This window comes from Microtus pennsylvanicus, chromosome 22 (genome assembly GCF_037038515.1).
Source record: "Microtus pennsylvanicus isolate mMicPen1 chromosome 22, mMicPen1.hap1, whole genome shotgun sequence".
In the NCBI taxonomy this organism is placed as follows: domain Eukaryota; kingdom Metazoa; phylum Chordata; class Mammalia; order Rodentia; family Cricetidae; genus Microtus; species Microtus pennsylvanicus.
In genome coordinates, this window is record NC_134600.1 from 34,280,272 (window position 1) to 34,304,147 (window position 23,876).

At 44.2% G+C, this 23,876-nt stretch overlaps 1 non-coding gene across 1 annotated transcript; it reads right to left on the reverse strand.

The window, feature by feature from the left end:
• Nucleotides 1-727: 727 nt before the first annotated feature.
• LOC142840102 (small nucleolar RNA SNORA40) lies at nt 728-851 on the reverse strand. Its single transcript, XR_012908888.1, has one exon. It is a non-coding gene; the product is annotated as a small nucleolar RNA SNORA40 (small nucleolar RNA).
• Nucleotides 852-23,876: the final 23,025 nt, after the last annotated feature.

Sequence of the window (23,876 nt, forward strand, 5' to 3'; positions counted from 1 at the left end):
CTTTGCTGCTGTTTGTTTATCTTTTGCTTTCACCGTGGGAACAAAGGTGGGAAAGGAAGAGCAGTCTATGAACATCCCAACAAGGATTGCTGTGAGTACTAGTCTGACTGTTTCATATTTTCATCGTTTCAAACAATGAACTTGACAGTCAGCCATCTGTTTCCCTTGAGTAGGTGATTTCGGGGTTTACTTTGAGAAGAATGTGGACACAGATAACTTGGAAGACAGTTTCAATTTCTACCTAATGCATTCATTTGTCAACTTAGTTCTGAGAAGAAAAGTAAAATGATATCCCCCTCCCCCAATGGATTTGAAAAAGTTATCAGCATTTCCTTGGGAGAATCTGTTCCAGAACTTTCTGTTTCACAGGTGTGGACCTTCCAGGGACTATGTTTGCAAGAGCTGCATTGCCGCCAGGTCGCCTGCCTTTGGTTCATCCTCTGTTTAGAGCCTATGGCTATATTGCTATCTTGTGAGAACATTTTAGGGCCCAAGCCACGTGAAGATTATCGATCTCATCTACGCAATAAACAGACAATTTCTTTAAGGTGTTGTATTCTTTTTTCTTTTCTTTTTTGAGACAGAGGTCTCACGTAGCCAAGCATGACCTTGAACTTCTGACCCTTCTGCCTCAAGCTCTTGAGGGCTGAGGTTACAGGTGTGCACCCCAAGCCAGGGCCTGGAGCATGCCAGGCAAGCATTCTACCAAGTGAGTTACACCCCAGCTTATATCACTTTTTATTTGTATCACAACATGCTGAGCAATGAGTTCTGGAATGCAAAGGAGGATGTTGCTTTTACACCTGCTTTTAGTCTTTGTCCACAGTTAAGCAAACACACACACAAGTGCATTAAGCACATGGATTTCTGAAGACCCACTGTGTGCAAAGTCATTATTTTAGTACCAAAGACACAAAAGTTAAGTTACATCTCTATTTGAGGATACATACATACATGCATGCATGCATCATACATATGGATGACAAAAAGCCATCATCAAGATTAAAACAGATACTTACACAGTGTAACTGGGGGTTGGTAGTGGATTCTGGTAGAGAGAGGAACGTGGTAGTATTTACTCAGGTTCTTAAAGGATGGCTGGAGATTCTCTCAGTGGTTCTGACCCAATGGGACTAGGTATTCTAACCCCAGAGAACGGAGACTGCAAACGCGTGAAGGCCTGAAGTGTAAAATAATCCCGGAAGTGCGTGGGAATCGCTGGCATTTACGGCAGAGATCAAGCATAACAGCATCCACGCTGTGATTGGCCCTCTTAGCTGCTGCTCGCCTTCTCCTTAGTTCTGGCCCTGCTTCTGCTTCCAGGCCAGAGAACTCTTTCTCACGCTAATGTCTCCTGCCGTTGACTGATCGCTCACCTCTTGGTCCGCTCCGTGCAGCTACAATCCGTGTTTCAGAGATTCTCTGAGGTCACGTAGCTGGGTGGGTTTGGGGGCCCAGGGTCCGATCGATGTGGGGGGTGTGGGAGCAGTCTTCCTTCTGCAGGCTTGCCTGCTGGCTGGCTGTCTCTGGCCGGTGAACGGGTGACTGATTTCTCACCTGCTTTACAGCTTGACCCCTCTCGGGATACAGCTGGCGCCTCTGTGTGCCTGTCGCTCCCCAAACAAACCTCTGCTGCCCAGTCTGATTGCTCCCCCTGGTCACTGAAGTCTTCACGACTGTTTTCAAACTACATCTATCCATGAAGAGCGAGGGAGCGCGTGATTTGGAACGCTTAAAGTCCTGAAAGGAACCCTGAGGTTTATTTTGACAAGGCTGGCTGACTTTTAAGATGATTTTTAAGATGATCTTTGAGGGCTGGAGAGATGGTTAAGGAGCTCAGAGCGTTTGCCAGTCTTGCAGAGGACCTGGGTTTGGTTCCCAGCACCCACATGATCGTTTATAAACCATCTATAACTCCCGTTCCAGAGGACCTGATGCCCTCTTCTGACCTCTTCAGGCATCAAATACATACATGGAGGCAAACCCTTATGCACAAAATATTAACTAAAATCTTTAAAAATAGTTTTTTTTTGAAGAGAAAATTCCTTCTGATGTACAAATTCTGATGTGTTTAAAAATAAACCACCTGTACCACATGCCTACGGTTGTATTTGACTGGGAGGCTGAGGTAGGAGGCTGGCTCATTTGAGCCCAGATGTTTGGCATCACGACTCATTACATCACTGAAGGTCAGGACGGAGTGTTTAGTAGTGGGAGCGTGCCTGTGAACAGCCATACACTGTAACCTGGGCTACACAGAGAGACCCGTTCTTTAAAAACAGATTCACACTGTTAACTTTTTAGGTGTGATAATGACATTTTGGCTACGATTTTTAAAAAGCCATTCTTTGAAGAGCTATATACTATAATAATAAGGATAAAATTACGTGGGATTTCTTTTAAAGTCATCCAGTGAGAGGAGGGGAGTAGAATGGGGAATATGGATGAAACAATACTACTTGCATGGTGGAAGTTACATGGAGTTCACTATACCAGGCTATTTTTGCATATGTTTGAAACATCCAACAATAAAAAGTAAAACAAGCCGGGCGGTGGTGGCACACGCCTTTAATCCCAGCACTCAGGAGGCAGAGGCAGGCGGATCTCTGTGAGTTAGAGACCAGCCTGGTCTACAGAGCTAGTTCCAGGACAGGCTCCAAAACCACAGAGAAACCCAGTCTCAAAAAAACAAAACAAAACAAACAAACAAAAAAAAAGTAAAACAAGTTTGCGTTACACTGACACCTCAGTTTGTACTTGAAGCTGGGAAAGGAATAATTGTTTTCATGGATATAAAGACAGACTATGTTTAAAAATATTTCTTTTATTTTCAAGATTATAACTACCATGATTTTCCCATTCCATTTTCCCTCAGTACCCTCCTGTATCCCTCTTCTTGCTTTTTCAAATTCATAACCTCTTCCATTAATTGTTGCTCCATGCATATAAGTGTTTGTACGTATCTTCTCAAATATAGCCTGATAAGATTGTCTGATGTTCCGTGTGTGTAGTTTTCAGAGCTGACGATTTGATATTGGATAACCAACTGGTGTTCTCTTCCCTGGGGAAAACAGTTTCTCCCACTCCCCACGGTCCTTAGTTGCCTGTAGTTATTTGTGCAGGACAGAGAGTTTGTGGTCTTTCTCTCGCCTTCTTCGGCTTGCTTATTGCTGTTCTTTTCAGCCCGTGGTTAGGCAGTCATGCCGGTGAGACTTTACATAGAGACACGGTCTCATAGCAAACTTCATTCTGTCCCCCTTTTCTGCAAGGTTCCCTGAGCTTCAGGTGCAAGAATTATTTTGTAGATATATCCACTGGGCCTGGGCTCTCCAACCCTGTATTTTGATTGGTTGTGCTTTTCTGTGTGGTCTCCATTTGCTGCAAAGAGAAGTTTCCTCGATGGGGGTGAGGACTGCAGTTCTCTGGGTAAAGAGCAAATATTTCGAGTGTAGTTAGGGATTGCGCTGGTTTGGGAAAGCGGTGGTACAGGTCACCCTGCACGACCTGGGTAGCTGGCTAGGTTTCCAGTAGCAGGCACGATTTTCCTCTTGTTGGGCAGGTCTGATGTCCAATTATGGAACTGTTGATTATACACAGGTTATGTGTGCCACTATTTCACCTTTAGGGTTGTTGTGCCATGCCGATTGTTGTTGTGGTTGACAGCTATCATAGCTGGTTGGTTGCTTCTCTCCTTTGGAAGCTTGCATGGTGCCTTCTGGTGCCATGAAAGCTGGTTTCAGGAAGGAGACTTTCAGGTCAGCTCCATCTGAGGGCCCTCTGACAGACTGTATCTTTTTTTTTTTTTAAAGCTGTTGCTTTTTATTTTGATGTAGGCTCTTTATTTTTGTTACACAAAGATGACTTAATTTAAAGTGCATTTTTAAAATATCATAATGAAACCAATTTTTTATGATAACTTAGAAATAAAATGTTTTCCGTTGTTTTTATTAAGCTATATATTTTCCTCTGCTCCCCTCCCCTTCTACCCTCTCCTATGATCCTCACACTCCCAATTTACTCGGGAGATCTTGTCTTTTTCTACTTCCATGTAGATTAGACCCATGTATGTCTCTCTTAGAGTCCACTGAGTTCTCTAGGTTGTATGGGGTTGTGAATTGTAGACTGGATTTTCTTTGCTTTATGTCTAAAAACCACTTATGTGTGAGTAAATATTATATTTGTCTTCCTGAGTCCAGGTTACCTCACTCAGTATGATGTTTTCTAGCTCCATCCATTTGCCTGCAGATTTCAAGATGTCATTATTTTTTCCACTGTGTAGTTCTCCATTGTGTAAATGTACCACGTTTTCCTTATCCATTCTTCAGCCGAGGGGCATTTATGTTGTTTCCAGTTTCTGGCTATGATAAATAATGCTGCTATGAACATAGCTGAGCACATGTCCTTGTGGTATGATTGAACATCATTTGTGTATATACCCAAAAGTAGTATTGCTTGGTCTTGAGGAAGGTTGTTTCCTAATTTTCTGAGAAATCGCCATACTGGTTTCCAAAGCAGATGTACCAATCTGCACTCCCACCAGCAATGCAAAGTGTTCCCTTTTCCCCACATCCTCTCCAGCATAAGTTGTTATCAGTGTTTTTGATCTTGGCCATTCTGACAGGTTTAAGATGGAATCTCAGAGTTGTTTTAATTTGTATTTTTCTGATGATTAAAGATGTTGAACATTTCCTTAAGTGTCTTTCAGTCATTTTAGATTCCTCTGTCAAGAGTTCTCTATGTCTGTACCCTATTATTTTATTGGATTATTTGTTCTTTTGATGACCAGTTTCTTGAGTTTTTTTATATATTTCAGAGATCAGCCCTCTGTCCGATGTGGGGTTGGTAAAGATCTTTTCTTATTCTGTAGGCTGCCGTTTTGTCTTGTTGACCATGCCCTTTGCTTTACAGAAGCTTCTCAGTTTCAGGAGGTCCCATTTATTAATTGTTTCTCTCAGTGTCTGTGCTGCTGGGGTTATATTTAGGAAGTGGTCTCCTGTGCTAATGCGTTCAAGTGTACTTCCCACTTTCTCTTCTATGAGGTTCAGTGTGGTTGGTTTTATGTTGAAATCTTTGATCCATTTGGACTTGAGTTTTGTTCATGGAGATAGATATGGATCTATTTGTATTCTTCTACATGCTGATATCCAGTTGTTCCAGCCCCATTTGTTGAATATGCTTTCTTTTTCCATTTGATATTTTTTTGCTTCTTTGTCAAAACTCAGGTGTTTGTAGGTGTGTGGATTAATATCTGGGTCTTCAGTTTGATCCCATTGGTCCTTTTGTCTATTTTTATACCAATACCAGGCTGTTTTCATTACTATAGTTGTGTAGTAGAGTTTGAAGTCAGGGATTGTGAGGCCTCCAGAAGTTCTTTTATTGTACAGAATTGTTTTGGCTATTCTGGTTTTTTTTTTTTTTTTTTTTTTTTTTTTTTTTTTTTGCTTTTCCATATACGTTGAATATTGTTCTTTTGAGTTAGGAAGATTTTTCTGGGATTTTGATGGGAATTACATTGAATCTGTAGATTGCTTTTGGTAAGATTGCCATTTTTACTATGTTAATTCTACCTACCCAAGAGCATGGGAGATCTTTCCATTTTCTGATGTCTTCTTCAATTTATTTCTTCAAATATTTAAAGTTCTTGTCATACAGGTCTTCTACTTTTTGGTTAGAGTTACCCAAAGATATTTTATGTTATTTGTGGCTATTGTGAAGGGTGATATTTCTCTGATTTCTTTCTCAGCCCATTTATCATCTGTATTAAGGAGGGCTACTGATTTTTTTTTAGTTAATCTTGTATTCTGCTGCATTACTGAATATGTTTATGAGTTGTAGGAGTTCCTTGGTAGATTATTTGGGGTCACTTATGTAAACTATCATATCATCAGCAAATAGTGAGAGTTTGACTTCTCTTCTGATTTGTATTTCCTTGATCTCCTTTTGGTGTCTTATTGCTCTAGCTATAACCTCAAATACTATATTGAATAGATATGGAGAGAGTGGACAACCTTGTCTTGTTCCTGATTTCAGTGGAATCGCTTTGAGTTTCTCTCCATTTAGTTTGAAGTTGACTGTTGGCTTGTTGTATATTGCCTTCATTATGTTTAGGTATGTTCCTTGTGTCCCTGCATTCTCCAAGACCTTTATCATGAAAAGGTGTTGTATTTTAACAGACTATATGTCTTAACACCGCTTGTTCATCACTTCCTTTATGGGTTGGGGAAAACTAAGTGCTTTACAAAAACCTCATTACCTTTTCTATTAAGACTTCTGATATGTATTCTTACGTTGGCGTGGGAAGTCCTTCTGTATATGTGTTGCTTTTATTGGTTAGTGTTGGGGTCCAGTGGCAGCCCAGACCCTAAATTATTTCTCTTGACTAGACCCCAACATAAGCTATCTCTCTCTTGACTGGTGTGGAGACATGGCAATGAAGACACAATTCACATGGCTTTATTGGGAGGGAGACTCTCTGTGATCCCTCATGAAATCCTGAGTTCACGTCCTGAGAAATTTTTCTCTAAACAGCTTTTATACCAAACCACAAACTGAGGGGGAAATTCATTAGCATTCTGTTTCCTGGGTAACCAGGTGAATGGCTTTTTGTCATGTCCACGTCTACCCGTGTCTTCTCCATCACATTTTCCTGGTCAGTATGCTAGCTCAGTCACGTAGGCTTAAATTAGCATCTCTATTCAGGCATCCTCCAAATTACCAAAAAAAGGAGCAAAACAACATCCTGACCCTGTGTTACGTTAGCGACAGCCTGTCTAAAAAATTACATGACCACCTCAGGTGGGGAACTGTGGTTTCAGAGCCTGGCTGCCATACCATATAGAAATATGGGCCTACAATTAATAAAGATGCTGCTTTTGGCCAATGGCTTAACAGAATATAACCAGGCTGGAAGAGATGATGTACAGAGAGTTGGTGGAGTCAGGGAGAAGCCATGTAGCCACCAGAGGGGAAAGACACAGAACCTTACTGGTTAACCAGGAGCCTTGTGGTAAAATATAAAATAATGGAAATGGGTTAATTTAATATATAAGAGCTAACTAGCAATACTCTTAAGTGATTGGTCAAACAGTGTTTTAATATAGTTTCTGTGTAATTATTTCATGTTTGTGCGGTCGGGAACAAACAAGGAGTCTCCATCTACATTGTGTAGATAAATAATGTTTAGTAATTTAAAGGTGACTAAGTAGGCCACTAAACATTGCAAATCCGACAAACTGGCGTATATTAAACATCCCACCTCTTTCTACGAAGAGTGCAATGCTATTTGAGCCGTGTCTTTATTGTTTTACAGCATAGCCTTTGTACAAAGACTTCGTGAGTGAATGCTAGCACGGGTGTCGTGGATCCAAACCCAGGTTCTCACTCCTGTCCTACAAGCCCTGTGCTCACTAAGCCACAGCTCCTGAGACCCTAGAACAATCTTATTTTAAATTGTGTTTTGAGTTACAGTCTCTTTACATAGCTCTGGCTGTTCTGGATCTCTCACTGCAGACCAGGCTGGCCTCGAACTCACAGAGATCTGCCTGCCTCTGCCTCCCCAGTGCTGGAGTTAGGTGTGCACCAGCTCACCTGGCCCCTAGAAGACATTTAAGCAGAGCCCTAGAGTCACAAGGACTAAACATGGTATAATTTCAATTTATAGACTTTTATTATGGTACTTAAGATAATACAAAGGGTGTCAAGAATTAAAATATAGAACAGAGTCAAATTCTTTGATGGAAATAGAACAGAATATGAGCTGAAGAAGAGAAAGGAAAGAGAAACCTCTGGTTAAAGAGCAGCTTGTTCATGCATTAAAAATAGATGATGGGATATTAGATCCTATTAGATAGATTTTTGTTTGGGGGGGTATTTTGTCCGATTGTTTTAATAATTTATTTATTTGTATTTTATCGACATTGGTGTTTTGCCTACATGTATATCTCTGTAAGGGTGTTGGATCCCTTGGAAAAGGAGTTATAGACAGTTGTGAGCTGCCAGATGGGTGCTGGGAATTGAACCCAGATCCTCTGGAAGAGCAGCCAGTGCTCTTAACTACTGAGCCATCTCTCCAGCTCCTGATTTTTGCTTTTTGAGACAAGGTTATTCTGTGTAGCTCTGGCTGTCTTGGAACTAGGTGTGTAGACTAGGTTGGCCTCGAACTCAGAGACCAGCCTGCCTCTACCTCTTGAGTGCTGGGATTAAAGGAGTGCACCACCACAACTGGCCCATTAGATCGATTTTTAATGTATCTCAATATTTTATTTTAAAATAAAGATGCTTGCGGTATAATGTTGAAGTATTTTAACTTGGGTTGGAAACTCTTAAATATCAGCTTCGAAGGAGCTCTGACCAGCTTGAGCGAGGTTTCTCTGTTTCTGTTTTCTGACCACAGCTAACTCGGTAGGCACTCACGGCGATCATTTCTAGACTTTGAAGCTGATTTCCCTCGCCTTTCTGATCGTTTTGTGAGCGTCTGATTGTCCAAATGCTCCTTGGCTGATCCTCAGGGTCCATTCCGATAAACCCACACGAGGCTGGAAAGAAGATTAAGACAAGAGTATCTTTAATACACCTGAGCTACTGACCGCCTCAGCCAAATAACTGTGGCTCTGAGCTCCTGCCGTGAAGCTTGGTGATCACGTGGTTATCATACGCCTGTGCTTTCCTGCCTGTCACCGCACCAGGAGGGAGTATCAAGACAGTCTACACAATGCTTTAGCCAGGGCAAGAGCAGAATCCCCAAACTGAATGTTCCACTGGGTACTGATGTCTTTACAGCACGGTAAAGGTGAAGAAACAGTCAGTGCCCTCGAGCTGATGCCTCTAAGTCAGGATGTCTGTCTTACGAGTAGCTAGAATGGCTTCACAGCCAAACACATTCTGCCTAACTCAGTCACTTCTCTGAGCTCCTCCAGCCTCCCTACTGTCTTTTTGGTCTTTTTATAATCTAATGGTGTTGGAAGTCAACCACCCTCTGCTGGCCGTGGTTGCCATTTGGTTACCCCCTTTCAGAGCTAGCCCCTCGCAGGACTATTTGGTAGGTCTTCCTTTTAGGGGACAAGGTCTTTCACGACCTTTCTGGCAAAAGCTATCCATGAACAGACCCGAATGTGATTTCAGCATATGGAACCTTTGCATGCCGTCTAGGCTACTGTCTGCCTCTGAGCCTAAGTCACGGGGAGGTGGGACTCCATTGTTCTTTCTCCAGTCTCTTGTGTGCTTCTGCCTGGGTGCCTAACTTACCTGCTCCTTCGCCGTGGGACTGCCTGAGTCAGTTCCTTAGCACTGATCCCTGTCAGGTGGTTTGAAAAGTTCTCTGGAGCTCTAATTTAAAAATGCCGAGTCCTCGACCAACCCTGGAATCAGCAGGCAGAGGTTCGGCTGGATGTCTGCATTTTGAACAGTAATCGTGAGGCATTCTGACTCACAGGGACTCGGCCCGCACCTGATGTCAGAGGCTTACCCACGGTTATGGGCAGGGCAGAAAGGAGACTCAAGTTCCTTCCCTCTCCCCAGGACCATGCGGGTGGGAAAAGAGAGAGAGGTGGGAGGCGGCCTGTAGGTTGAAGGCCTGACTGGCTGGGATTATTGTTGCAGCTCTGGTTCATACCAGGAAATGAGAAGGAAAACCAGTTTGTGGAGGAAGGGAATGAGCTCACCTGGGGCCTGTTGGGCCTGACATCCAAGGGGAGATGACATGCTGGCAGCTAGTAAAATGGATGAGTCAGGTCTGGAGGGCGGTGAGTGGGACGGAGTCTCTGTTCAGGTTTCAGAGAGTCATGGCTGTACCCGATTATTCTTTAATGTGGTTCCTCATGGCTGGTGTCATTCTCGACTCGGTATGGAATCGAATACAGTTTGTTTTCGTACTGGGTTGTCCAGGAGGAAAAGTGAGGGGACTTGTGCTGGGAAACTCATCATCATGGGTTGCCTAGGAGATGCTGAAGGCTCTACTCTTGCCCTGAGGACCTGACTGTCCATTTCCCACGATCCTTCTTCCCCTTTCTCCAGCCCACAAAGAAGTGCGTCATGATTGTATAAACTGGGGAGGAAGAAAATAATGTAGAATAAGGACACGGGAGAAGGAAGGCCGAAAGTAGAACGATGTATTTTCATTATCTGTTTCAGTTACCCACAAATCAGACTAGGTTGAAAAAAAAAATAATGTACCTTCATCCTCAGTGAGCTTAATCTCTCCTGCAGGAAAGAGAGCAGTCAGGCGTTTTGATGATACCAGTTATTTACCCGTCCTGGTGACCACAGATCCCCGGCTTCTGCTCGGAAGTCACCCAGCAGGTCCACCACAGTTCCAACACTCACCAAGGGAAGAAGCAGTGTGCTCTCAGCGTCTAGAGATGCTAGACATTAGTATGGAGGAGTCCTTGATCAGTTCAAGTCGTTGTCAATCACAAGGGACATGCAGCTGCCGCGGGAATGAAAACTGGAGGAGGGTGCTCATAGACTGATCAATCGACTTCTTTATAAACGAATTATACAATTCTAAAAAAGCCCACATATAAAAAAAAACGTGACTGAAGATGTCTCTCAGGTTTTTGGTAGAAACATTCTAGGGGACATTCCAACCTTATTGTAAAATTGGGTTTTTCTACCTCTAAAGGCAGACGTTTTAGGTTCTTCTCTCCAGTGAAATCCTATGTGGAAATAAGAAATAGGATTTTGTTAATGTGGATATATTTGACTGAAACACACACACACATCCTATATGGAAATAAGAAATAGGATTTTGTTAATGTGGATATATTTGACTGAAACACACACACACTCACTCACTTACTCACTCACATCCACACCCATTGCCTGTGTTTCTTGCAATGAATGAGGCTCTTTTGAAAGAGTAATTGTGTAAACTATTGGGCTCAGTGGTACAGGGCTTGCCTAACGCCCTGAGCTTGGTCCTCAGCACTGTGCTGGTGGAGTGGGCTTGGGAAGGGAGAGGAGGCAGAAGAGCGGGGAAGGAGAAGGGATTTAAAGTAGGATACATGGATGATAAACACATTGATTTCCAAATTTGTGATGTGTGTATGATATTGACAGCATCCCGCACATTTGGAAAGGGAGTTGCAAACGGGGTAGCTTTTTTAAATAAAAAATTCACATCTTTGTAAACATGGACTATTGAATATAAACAGGTACGGCATTCATAAAGTCTCACAAACATGGCTGCCAAACATGAGCTGAACAAGAATGACATCAATACATATGCCAGAGTGGACCCTGACGTCTCAACTCTACAGAGAGGACGACAGGAAAGTGGGAAAAGGGGTTCTTCCCAGGGAAGAGAACACTCACTGGTCATCCGATACCAAAGGGTCAGCTCTGAAAACATACATGCAAGTAACATGGTTCAGGCTGAAGATACATATTTATGAATATATATGTTTACACATACATACATGTAATAACAATTAATGGAAAAAAGCTATGAACTTGAAAAAGCACATGGAAAGGCGTATGAGAGAGTTTGGGGGGCAGGAAGGGAAGGAAGAAATGATGTAAACAATCTCAAAATATAAGAAAAAAAACCCACATAAAAATACAACATATAAATCGTAATTCTGGAACCTAGGCAAAAAATATTTAACCAGTCAGAGATATGCATAGATATTATCAGGCATGATCCTCACTGGACCCGTAGCGTGTTCTATGTACTATGGTAACATTAGCAAACAAAACAGACATTAAAATGAAAACAAATAAATGTTTCCAAAAATTAGCAAACAATGCCGGGCCATGGTGGCACACACCTTTAATCCCTCACTCTGGAGGCAGAGACAGGAAGATCTCTGTGAGTTCGAGGTCAACCTGGTCTACAAGCACTAGTTCCAGGACAGGCTCTAAAGCTACAGAGAAACCCTGTCTCAAACAAAAAATAGCAAACAAAAATAAGCATAGACAGGTAGACACTAAGATAATGGTAAATATTTATGAACTCATAAATTGTAAGTTGGAAGAATTTTTGAGTATGCTGTCAGCATATAACAGGAGACCTACTCATCATATAAAAGTGGTTAAAAAAATCCTTCAAATTATGTTTCTATTGAGACACTGAAGGCGAGTACACACTGGGAAGAAGAAAGACTGGAGGTGGTCGCAAAGGTGGAAGGCGCACGATGTCTTCAGGAAGCCAATCAGAATGGCTTTCTCTCCAAACCACGGAGGGAGCGGAGAACTGCACGGAGAGATGGAACAGTGCAAAACGGCTTCACTAACGCACGGAGGGAAACTGGCAAAGTATTAATTCATGTGCGTTTAATCCCAGAACTACATTAACCTTCAACCTTCCACTACTCGGACTACAAGCCGAAAGCTATTTCCCCGAGAGGCAGACAGTGTGCCACCAAGAAAGCCTAGAAGAGAAACTCAAATGAAACAGCTGGAGAGACTTGAAAACTATGCTCGCACTTGGAGTGCCTGCGCACGGCTTCCTGGGTAAGAGGGCTCCCCCGGGGGCTGTGGAAAGCAGCTACGTAGTTTCCAGCCTGGTCAAGTGCAGGCTGGCCAGGAGCGCGCCGGGGAGGGTGTAAATGCTGAGGGAAGCCAGAGTCGGTATCCTGGAGTGGGACTGGAGATCACCAGCTGATTTTATAGATACAGATAGGCACACACATATGTCGTCTTGTCATATCCGTGTTAGCTGTTTGTGTACTATGGGAACACAATGGGACGTCATTTAAAGATTTTATGTAGAAAACTGACTCACTAATATCCTTCTTCTTGGTTGTAAATAATAATTTTTCAGGAAATGAAACCCATCTTTGGAAAGTGTAATAGGTCAGCCTTGGTGGCAGAGGTCTATAATATCGTAATCCCAGTATTTAGGAGGTAGGGGGAGGAGAATTGCAAGTTCTGGGTCAACTTGGGCTACATAGGGAGACTTCATCTCAAAGTGGGGAGAGGGAGAGATGGAGGGAAAGGAGGAAAGTGATTGCAATAACAACAGCAGTCTCTGTCAGGCTGGCAATGGTGGCCTTGATCGGAGATGGTTGGCAGGCGTCTGTGCCAGTGGCTTCAGCAACACTAACTTAACTTTCATTTTTAGGTAGCCTGGAAGTACTAGACCAAAGTCTGGCAAGGAACTCAATTCTTGGCTTTCAGAGAGTCATCATCTTGCTGAGAGAAAGAGAGAGAGAGAGAGAGACAGGGAGAGGGAGAGGGAGAGAGAGAGAGAGAGAAGAGAGGGAGAGGGAGAGGGGGAGGGGGAGGGGGAGAGGGAGAGGGAGAGGGAGAGAGAGAGAGAGACAGAGAGAGACTCCTGAAGACCCCAGGTACAGTGAAATACAGTGACAGGACCTAGGTCTTCAACTAAGAGTTCTTGGTGTATACAACTTGGTCTTTAGCTGTCTATCTCTAGAAGACAGTGCTTGATTGGCTCTGTGGACAATGTGGAAGGGAGGGAAAGAGTGAAAGACAATGCCTAGGTTTCTTGTTCCAACAGAAACAATAGCAGCATTATAGAATTTACTGGGGGTAAAGAAGTTTTTTGCTGTTGCTGTTTTTGCTTTGGACAGGAGCGTATATATAGTCCAGGCTGGCCTCCAATTCATTATGTACCTAAGAATGACCCTAAGCTTCGGATCCTCCATCTCTACGTCCAGAGTGCCATCATGCCTAGTTTAAGAAGAATTTTTGGAGAGGGAAGAGTTTCTCTAACATTAAATATATTTATTTTAACTGTCTGTAAGATATCAAGATGGAAATACTGAGCGAGTGGTTGGTTGGAATTATGAGCTTGGGATTCAGAAAAATTCATCTAGGGTCCAGATATTGGTATAGAACCCATTGGCCTAGAGACAGTCTTAGCTGTCATTGATACGACAGAACACCAGAGACTGCTCAGCTTACAATCAAAGGGGACGTATCCTCCCAGCTCTGTGGATGCACAAGATCAGGATGTCATCAGGTCAGTGTCTGCAGGAAGCCCAGTTTACAGTTAGTCAGCAGCATCCTCTCACCTTAACCCAACATGGGAGAAGGCGGAGGAACAATTAGGGGCTCCCTCTTGCAGTAACTCAACCAGGGAGAAGGCTGAGAAGCGCTCAGGGCCACCCTCTCACCTTAACCCAACATGGGAGAAGGCGGAGGAGCAATCAGGGGCTCCCTCTTGTAGTAACCCAACATGGGAGAAGCCAGAGAAGCACTCAGGGACTCCTTCTCTCTGTAACCCAACAAGGGAGAAGACGGAGCGCTCAGTGGCTCCTTCTTGCTGTAACTCTACCAGGGAGAAGGCAGAGGAGCGCTCAGGGGCCCCTTCTCACCTTAACCCAACATGGGAGAAGGCGGAGGAACAATCAGGGGCTCCCTCTTGCAGTAACCCAACCAGGGAGAAGGCTGAGGAGCCCTCAGGGCCCCCCTCTCAATGTAACCCAACATGGGAGAAGGTGGAGGAGCACTCAGGGGCTCCCTCTCGCTGTAATACAATATGGGAGTGGAGGGGAGCTCTCAGAGTCCCTTTGGAAAGGCAGTACCATGATGCTCAGCCTCCCTGACCCAATCACTTCCCAAAGACCCATCTCAAACATTACATTAGGAATTGATCATTAGCCGGTAGATTTGGGAGCAGAGAAACATCGTCCATAGCAGGCGGTCAGCAAGCTACAGGAGCGGGTGGTGCATCTTTAGGGCAGTGTTTCTCCCGCTGAAACTGCAGAATCACTTGGATGGCGTGTAAAACCAAACAGGCCTCCCCCTCAGAATTCCAGATCCTACTATACACTTGCAGAGGCAGTGTGACTATCTTAAGACGTTTGAAGTAGACTAGTAAATTCTTTGCAGAGAGCGCAAAGGAATTACATTTTTGCCAGCAGGTTAGAGAACACCCATTTTAATCCACGCCTTTCTACATTAAATATTATAATTGGTTTCAACAATTCGAAGCAGGGTGATGATCTAATTTAAAAATGCCATCTTTGAGTTTTTGGTTAAAAACCCCTTTTAATTTTTTTTATATGTCTATATTTTAACACACCTATTTTTAGAGCCCTTTAATATGCCATTTCGTAATAGGCAAATTTGAGAAACAATCCAGATTGAGACAGATATAATTATCTTAATGGGTTGGATGTCTGTGATTGCGGTGGCGATCCTCTCCCTGCTGATACTATTTCCAGTTGAGTCACGCGTGTAGCGGAAGTGAAACCGAGGCCCTGCCCTCCTAGTTCATGCTAAGCTGTCCTGTGGCCTTTTATGGGAACAGGGCCCCAGAAATAATTCTTCTAAATGTAGACTACACTTGGCCAGTATTGGCAAACTTGACATGACCTAATGTTCTGCCACCGCGGTTCCCACTGCCAGCCCAAATGCTTAGTCAGGCAGCAGAGAAGCTGCGGCTGACAATGCCAGAGCCTACCGGGAGTGCAGTTGTCTCGTCCCCCCTGGCATTTTCAGTCAAAACCGAGCTGCTTTGCCTACGGCGGCGTCTTTCAGTCTTAGTTGAAGCTATACTCCAGCACACGCTTCATCCACTCTGCCTTGGCCCTACCCTGCAACCTCCTTTGTTAGTTCTCCTTCTCGTCTGCCCTGGGCCCTGTCACCATTCTCTTTGACATCTGACAGCTTCAGTGCCCCTGATCTGAGATGATTGATGTCTGGTTTGATGGATGGTTTGCATTTCTTAAGCATTGCACCCAGCCTGAGTTGATCATAGCTAGAGACTTTTTCTAGCTCTCTGAAGTAAAGACTAGTCATAAGATTTTCGCAGCAAGGGGGCTGGAGAGATGGCTCAGAGGTTAAGAGCATTGCCTGCTCTTCCAAAGGTCCTGAGTTCAGTTCCCAGCAACCACATGGTGGCTCACAACCATCTGGAATGGGGTCTGGTGCCCTCCGCTGGCCTGCAGGCATACACACAGACAGAATATTGTATACATAATAAATAAATAAAATAATTAAAAAAAAAGATTTTCCCAGCAAGATGCACGAAAAGATAACATGATAGGAAGACTCAGTCTTTCCAGACCCAAGGGAGAGCAGAGTTCACAATATAGTTTCTATTTAGATGTAGATTTTTGGGGTCCTCTAGCGGCTTTTACTGGGAGAAAGAGGAAATCATGAGGAGTGGACTTGAACTCTGAGCTCAGGCACGCATGAAAGTCTGACCGTGCGACCTGGAGCCACCATCTCAGAGTTGCTTCCTTCTTTCATTTTGAAGCGGGGCGATGCGTGTGTTACCGAATTTTCGTGAGAATAAGCAAGCGTGTTATTCCTAGTGCGGTGGTTCCCGTGTCTGATCCCTTCCTCTACTGACCAGCAGGAGCCTCTTTATGGAAGGGATTCCTTTAAAGCACCAGAACTCATGAGGTAGCTTCTTCCTTAATAGCCTGCAGGGGTTTAGCCACACGAGTTTGAGTAATTGTTTTTGGCTTTGGAGTTTCCTTGGCATGGCCTCTTTTAGTTTTATATGGAAATGCATAGCCCTGAGCAACCAAACGTTCTTCTGCGGTAAGCGCTCTCAAGACAAACCTGCACAAAGGCATTGGGTGCTCAAGAATGAAGTAGTTATATTTGAATGCTACACGTGAAGACAGAGTGTTCCGTTTTCTGTGTCGTTATTAGCACGGCGGCCTCATTTCTGTCTATATTCTGTCTATATATGAACGGAGATGCTGCAGTTGGAGGATAAGGGCTATTCCTACTCGAGGCACCTGGTAGTTTTCAGCTACCTCTCCACCTTCCATCCGCTGGGTATTTTTTCACAGTGACCGTAACACTGTAAGCGGAGCTTCCAAAAGTTACAAACTGAGCAGGCACTGGCCGAATGAGATTCAATAACTCCATTTCTTCATCATTCGTATACAGTTGCTAAGATAGACCCTTAAAATAGACCCTTAATGGAGGAGATAGGTCAGTTTAGGCTCATTGCTGGTTTACCCCCCAAAGAAAAGCATTTCTATAACTTATTTTTGATATAATTTTTGGTCAGTTCAGATTATGTCCCACCCAGCCTCCACATTTTTACAGATCAAATTTGACATATTTAATTACTGGCTTATCTTTTCCTTTAAGGATACTGCGTAGAAGTGATATTATGCAGAGTTTATAAAGCGTAGAGTGAGTTAGAGGCTGGTTATTAAGTTAATAAAGGAGAATTCCTCCTCTAGTGAAGTTTCTCTGATTTGATGACGCTGAAACGTCATGAAAGACACAGCCTGGAGTTTGAGAGACGCTCTAACCTAGATTTCGAGGCCATTACCAACCAGTCTCGTCACCCCGGTTACATCTGATAATTCCGTAGTCGTTGGTTTCTTAATATCGGGTGGTTAAGCCAAAGAATCCCCATGGTTTCTCCTGTAAATTCAGTTTATAGGAACTCATCCCTGTAAACCGTGGCCTGAATTTGTGTCTCGGAAATTCTGAATCCCTTGTGGAACTTTTAACGGAGTCAGGGATTTTCCAAAGCGAGTTTCCATCATCCGCTCCCTTCTGTTACGTGATGCTGAGGGTAGACTTCGGTATTTTCGCTATAGTGGCAGCGATTGAAACTCCAGAACATACAATGGGACAGAAAGAGTCAAGCTCACAGCTTTCCTTCCGCATCTTCTAGGATAACTAACTCACCCCACAAGCTTGCAAAAGTGTTGACTAATTCCTCTGCATCTCCTAGGATAACTAACTTACCTCACAAGCTTCCAAAAGGCTCGACTAGTTCGCTGCTGTTCTTCACATCTCTCGAAGGCTTGAGGGATGGTTTCCCGTTGGACCTACACAGCTTGACACTAGTGAGTCCACTCCAGTTTACCCCATCACAGCCCGTGGCTCGAGTACTGACTTTAAAATCACATTGTGTTTCTCACAATCCCTCTGCTACCTCTGACACACCGAATAAGGGTGCTGCTAGCCGACTGCTTTTTTGAACGCTTAGGACAACTCTTACTATTAAAGAAAGAACTAGAATGAAAACACGGTATGTATGGGCTGTAAAATGGACTAACATATTTGCAGTCGGCTTGTTGCTTTAAAGTGCCTTTCGGTGGAAAAATGAGAAAGCTGAAGGCTTTAGTAATGGTAGGAGGTGGGCGTGTGAACACCAGCAGTTGATTGCGGCAGCAGATAGTGCGAAGCCACCCCTGGTCGAGAGAACCACATCCCTGGTTTAATTTTGACACCTTCTCAGCGCACGGTTTCATGATGTGTGAATGCTGAAATCATCGGAACTGTCTTCATTCAACAGGGTGGAAAGATTTCAACGCACGGCCTACAACTCAAACAGAACCACGGATATCGCTTTAGTTTGAGTTGCACAGTGAAGGAGATTAAACATTTTTTATAAGCATTTATAGTGGCCCTGACCAGAAAGTCCCTCGTTCTTCCCAGGCAGGAAGTTGCCAGGCTCTCTGTGCTAAGTGTCTTCGGCTGCATCCTGTTCTCAGCGTTCTCACCACCGAGGAGACACGTGTTATTCCTTCTCCTCTGGGTGCTGGACAATCTTTCCAGCTGGCCTGTGCTGATTCTCCATTCTACCAACAAACCGGCCGTCTGAAACACAGAAATCCGATTATGAGTCTTTGCTGCTAAAACATCCCCCGCGGATTCTTGCTGGCTTCAGTGTGATGCGAAGGCTTCTTTACCATCCGGTACCCACCCTGCTCCTTTATCTCCCATTGTATTCTCCATCTCTCTACCTTAAATCTTGGCTACTCTGCTCACTTAGCACACACTTCCTTCCCTCTGCACCTCGATAATACAGCACCCCCCCCCACTTTCAGTGGCTCCCCACTTCTTCACGTGAGAAACCGGTGACCTAGCTGTCGCATGCTGTCTTCTGTGCTATTCCTCTGGCACGCTGTTGCTCTTCCAATGCATGTCACTTTGCGTATATCTTTGTCCCTAGCAGACACATGGTCCAGCTCTGTAGTTTGTCTTTCTCTAGAGAGAGAGCGATGCCTTTTTCATCCTTTACCTCTCTCTTAGCACATTGGGCACAGAGCAGGCATTCACTAAATGTGCATCAAAGGAGTCCAAGAAAAAACTGTTGAGCATGGAATAACATTAAAAATGGGGGTTAGTTTCGGCAATTGTTGCTTCAAATTGTTTCTAATGCTATTGAAAGTGCTTCCATCTACAGTGAAGGAGTCAAAACCGGCGTGACACAACCAAAGCTTATGTCACATGACCAAAATAGCCACAGTTAAAACGGCACCCATTCCCAACACATCTTAACTTTACCCGATAGAAGGAGGAGAATTGTTTGAACTCATGGTCTCTCCTTTCAGGTCGCAGGAGTCTCTGGCATAGCAAAACCTTGGACATCTTCTCAGTCACATTCAAAACAGTGGTAAATACTGTTCCTGTCTCTCCAGTTTCTGTGAGGTTTTAGAATTTCTACTTTTCTTTTCATAATTTACTTTCTGGGAAAATGCAACTCCCCAGTACGGTGGCTTTCCTAGGACAAACAGTCACCAACTCAGGATAAAACTCCAAAACCAAGGCGCAAAGAAGTCTCAATAGATAACCTTCTGTGAGCTTGTGCCTACATCAGCCCACTAGTAAGGAGAAAACAAAACAACATAGATTTTAACGTGGGTCAATTAACGCTTCTTCTCCTTCCAGGTGGAGTTTGTCTAGTCCCTGAGTGTTAGGGGGCGAGAAGGGTGTTTGTGTTCATCCTCTCCCTAGCTCCCTCTAAAGGCGGTTGTTCTCCTTCCAGGTGGAGTTTGTCTAGTCCCTGAGTGTTACAGGGAAAGAAGGGTGTTTGCGTTCATCCTCTCCCTGACTACCTCTAAAGGCGGTGGTTCTCAGTCTTCCTAAAGCTGCCACACTTAGTTCCTCATGTTATGCTAACTCCCAACCATAAAACCTTTTCATTGCTGCTTCATAACTGTAATTTTGCTACTGTCATGAATCATAATGTAAATATCTGATGTGCAGGGTGTCTGATACACGACCCCGTGGAAGAGTTGTCTGACGCCCGGAGAGGTTAACCCACAAGCTGAGAACCACCGTCTCAGGGTTTGGCTGGTTTGGCTGTTTCTTTCCTATGCGGATATGAACAAATGCTATGCTATAGCTACAACTCATCCGGGTGGCGGTCAGCTGACCGTGGCTGCCGTCAGCTGACACTCTGAAACCAAAGTGGCAGGGCAGCCCTCTCTTCCAGAGCCAAGTGACAGGTCTCATTCTTTCAGGTTTGAAGCTGTGCCCTAAGTTAGACATGTCACACAAAGTGTTTAGTGGATCTAGATGAATAAAAATACCATGTAGGTCTCAGTGCACATAGCGTTATATTAATAAGTGAAGTTGGAAGGATTTTTAGGGAACCGTGATTGCCAAACAAATCTTGTATTATATTTTACTTAAGTTTATTTTTTAAAACAATCTTTTTTTTTTAATTTTACATACCAATCCCAGTTCCCACTTTCTCTTCTCCTTCTGCTCCCCCCACCTTCCCCCGACCCCACCCCCTATTCACTCCTCAGAGAGGGTGAGGCCTCCCATGGGGAGTCAACAAAGTCTGACGCATCACTTGAGGCAGGACCAAGGCCCTCCCCACTGTAACTAGGCTGAGCAAGGTATCCGTCCATAGGGAGTGTGCTCCAAAGAGCCAGATCATGCACTAGGGATAAAAACTGGTTCCACTGTCAGTGTCCCCACAAACTGCCCAAGTCACTCACTGTCACCCACATTCAGAGGGCCTAGTTCGGTCCTAGGAAGGTTCCCCAGCTGTCAGTTTGGAGTCAGTGAGCTCTCACTAGCTCGGGTCAGCAGTTTCTGTGGACATCCCTATCATGGTCTTGTCCAACAAATCTAGTGGTTGAAAACACTGAGAAAAATAACAATGGCTTTGATCTGCACAAAGAAAAGGGAAGAAAGAATGAAAAAATTAGAATAAAAAAATGCCTCCATACCCACACATGCACATATTAGAATAAAATTATGAAAAAAAGGGGAAAAAAACACCTTTTGAGGTATCAGCAGTGATTATTTCAGGGCACCAAGATCATTGGTGGACTTCATAATTTTGTTTCATTTTATTAATTTCCTAAATCTTCTATATTGAACATGTATTATTTTTAGAACAAAATCAGCTGCCTCTGTAACTTCCTGCTTTTGAGGATGGTGTTACTGAGCCAGCAAGGGCTGGGTGTGCAGTCCTGTTAAGCATAAAGGCCATGGCAGTGTAGATAACTCTGCTGAGCTAGAGAGAAACTCCTGTAGTGATGGTGTGGACAGGCAGTCTGCAGTGTAGGGGGGGTCACGGGGAAGGGTCTACTGTGTCCTGTGGGGATGGTGTGGACAGGCAATCTGCAGTGTAGGGATGTCACGGGGAAGGGTCTACGGTGTCTTCAGGGACAGCTGTTACTCATCACCAAATCACTGCTGCAATGTCAAATTTTCATCAGAACCGAGATCTCTCATGGTTATTTGGAAACTGTAACGCTATAAGTGGATTATTACTTTTTAAAACATCAACACTGTTTCTGCCAAGTCAAAATATCTACAAAAATATCCACAGGATGTGAGTTTAAACTTTTGTTTATGTGTTTGGGTTTATAATTTGGTAACCTGGCTTACAGTGCTTCTGTATGGATACTGGCAAATAAATAAAAATACAGTAACATTTGTGAACTACAGACAGAGAGAAACTTCTCACTGCCTGGCGGTAGGCAAACTCTGGCCTTCTAATGTCTAGGTCTTATCCCTTGTCCCCAAAGAGCTAAAACGCTCAAGGGCTAAGAACTGTATCAGACATCCCTGTAAGGCCACAATCTTCTCTGTATTAGAAAGCACGGAGCAGGCTGAGGGTGTGGCTTGCTGGCAGAATGGGGAACAGCAGTGTGTGGAGTCCCCGGAGGAAGCAGGGCGGGATCTGGCTGGGCTGGAGGACCTGATGGGCTGATGTAAGTTCTGAAGACCACCAGCTTAAGGTCTTCGTTTCCTTTGACTTGGCACGGGCCCTGGTTTAGAAAAATGCCCAGTAAGCCGGGCGATGGTGGCGCACGCCTTTAATCCCAGCACTCGGGAGGCAGAGGCAGGCGGATCTCTGTGAGTTCGAGACCAGCCTGGTCTACAAGAGCTAGTTCCAGGACAGGCTCCAAAGCCACAGAGAAACCCTGTCTCGAAAAACCAAAAAAAAAAAAAAAAAAAAGAAAAAAAAAAGAAAAATGCCCAGTAGTGTTTGTTGGCTGATTCAAATGCAGTCCGGAGCTCTGATTCAGAACGGAGGGAGCCGGCCTGGAGTCTCTGCCACTTTTTGAGAATGAAGGAGGGTTTTCCTTTCCTGTGCACTGTGCGCCTTCCCCTCTGACCTTCTTCCCCTCCAGGCTCCGGAGAATTTCCCAACTCTGGAGGGTCACGCTGTTTTCCTATAACTTTCAACACTTGTATCTGCCTCCTTCTCGCCCTTCCTCCCTTCTCCCCGCCCTGGCCCGACCCGGGGCACCCCCCCCCCCCCCCCGCCCTTCCTCCCTTCTCCCCACCCTTACGCTCAGTAGTTAACCGAGAGCGCGAGCGCACCGAGATAGAGTCCTGGACTTCCGCATTCCTCTTGAATCTTATCTGCCGTAGCCGCCTGCGGCGTGTGCCTTCTGTGTTCTCAGCTCCCGTTGCTCAACGCCCTGCCCTGCGCCAGGGTTGGGAAACCCTTCAAGCTGGGCAGTTAGGAAAGCCGGCACTCAGCAGTCATTGCCCTGGGGTGGAAGAAGCTCCCAACAATTAGGCGATTCATACTATTAGTGTGGACCGTGAGAAGCCAGTGATTCTAACAACCGGCTAACAAGTCGTTTAGCAACAAAATTAGAAGAGGAACATGGAGTGGTCAGTTGGTGACTCATTAAAATGCAATTTCTGGTGGTACGTTACTATTTTAGACATGTCATTCTAGAGGTGTTCATATGATTGCAGACCGTCGCTACAGTAAAAGTCCCGTTCAACCTACTCATTTAGGTGGATAAGCTCTTTTCAGGACTCACTTTTAGAAAGGAAAAAAAAAACGAGCAAAATGGGGCCCTGTGGTGGTGGCACACGCCTTTAATCCCAGCACTTTGAAGACAGAGGCAGGAGGATCTCTGTGAGTTTGAGGCCAACCTGGTCTACCAGAGCTGATTCCAGGACAGGTTCCAAAGCTACAGAGAAACCTTGTCTCAAAAAACAAAACAAAACAAAAAAAAGGAGCAAACTGATACATGAATTAATTTAAAATAGGCTCTACTATCTGATTACATAATGCATTTACAATAATTTTTAAAATATGCCCCTTATGTTCATTTACTAATATTATTTAAATATTCTATTGGTTGGCTTTTTTTTTTTTTGAGACCGGTTTCTCTGTGTAGCCCTGGCTGTCCTGGAACTCACCCTGTAGACCAGGCTGGCCTCCAACTCAGATGTCCACCTGTTTCTACCTCTTGAGTGCTCGGATTAAAGGCGTGCACTACCACCGCCTTATAGCTAAATATGCCATTTATGCCGATTGATGAAATTTATTTATATACTAACTACATGCATTAGTTATTACTAATAATAGTAACTACATACACAGAAAAATGAGAGCAATTACAGAACCAGAGACTATTTCAATTTGTATGCATATTGTAAAAAATTGTGATAGAATTTTCAGTAATGTATTTCAAGCATCAAAATATGATACAATAAGCTATAATCCGTTGAGAAATTGGAATATAAATATGAATCCAAGGAGAAAAGAAGATGATGCAGAATTTGTGGCAGTAAAAGAGTTGGGGGCTGTAGCCGGGCGGTGGTGGCACACGCCTTTAATCTCAGCATTTGGGAGGCAGAGGCAGGCGGATCTCTGTGAGTTCCACGCCAGCCTGGTCTACAAGAGCTAGTTCCGGGGCAGGCTCCAAAGCTACAGAGAAACCCTGTCTCAAAAAACAACAAAACAAAAAAAGGTGCTGGGGGCTGCA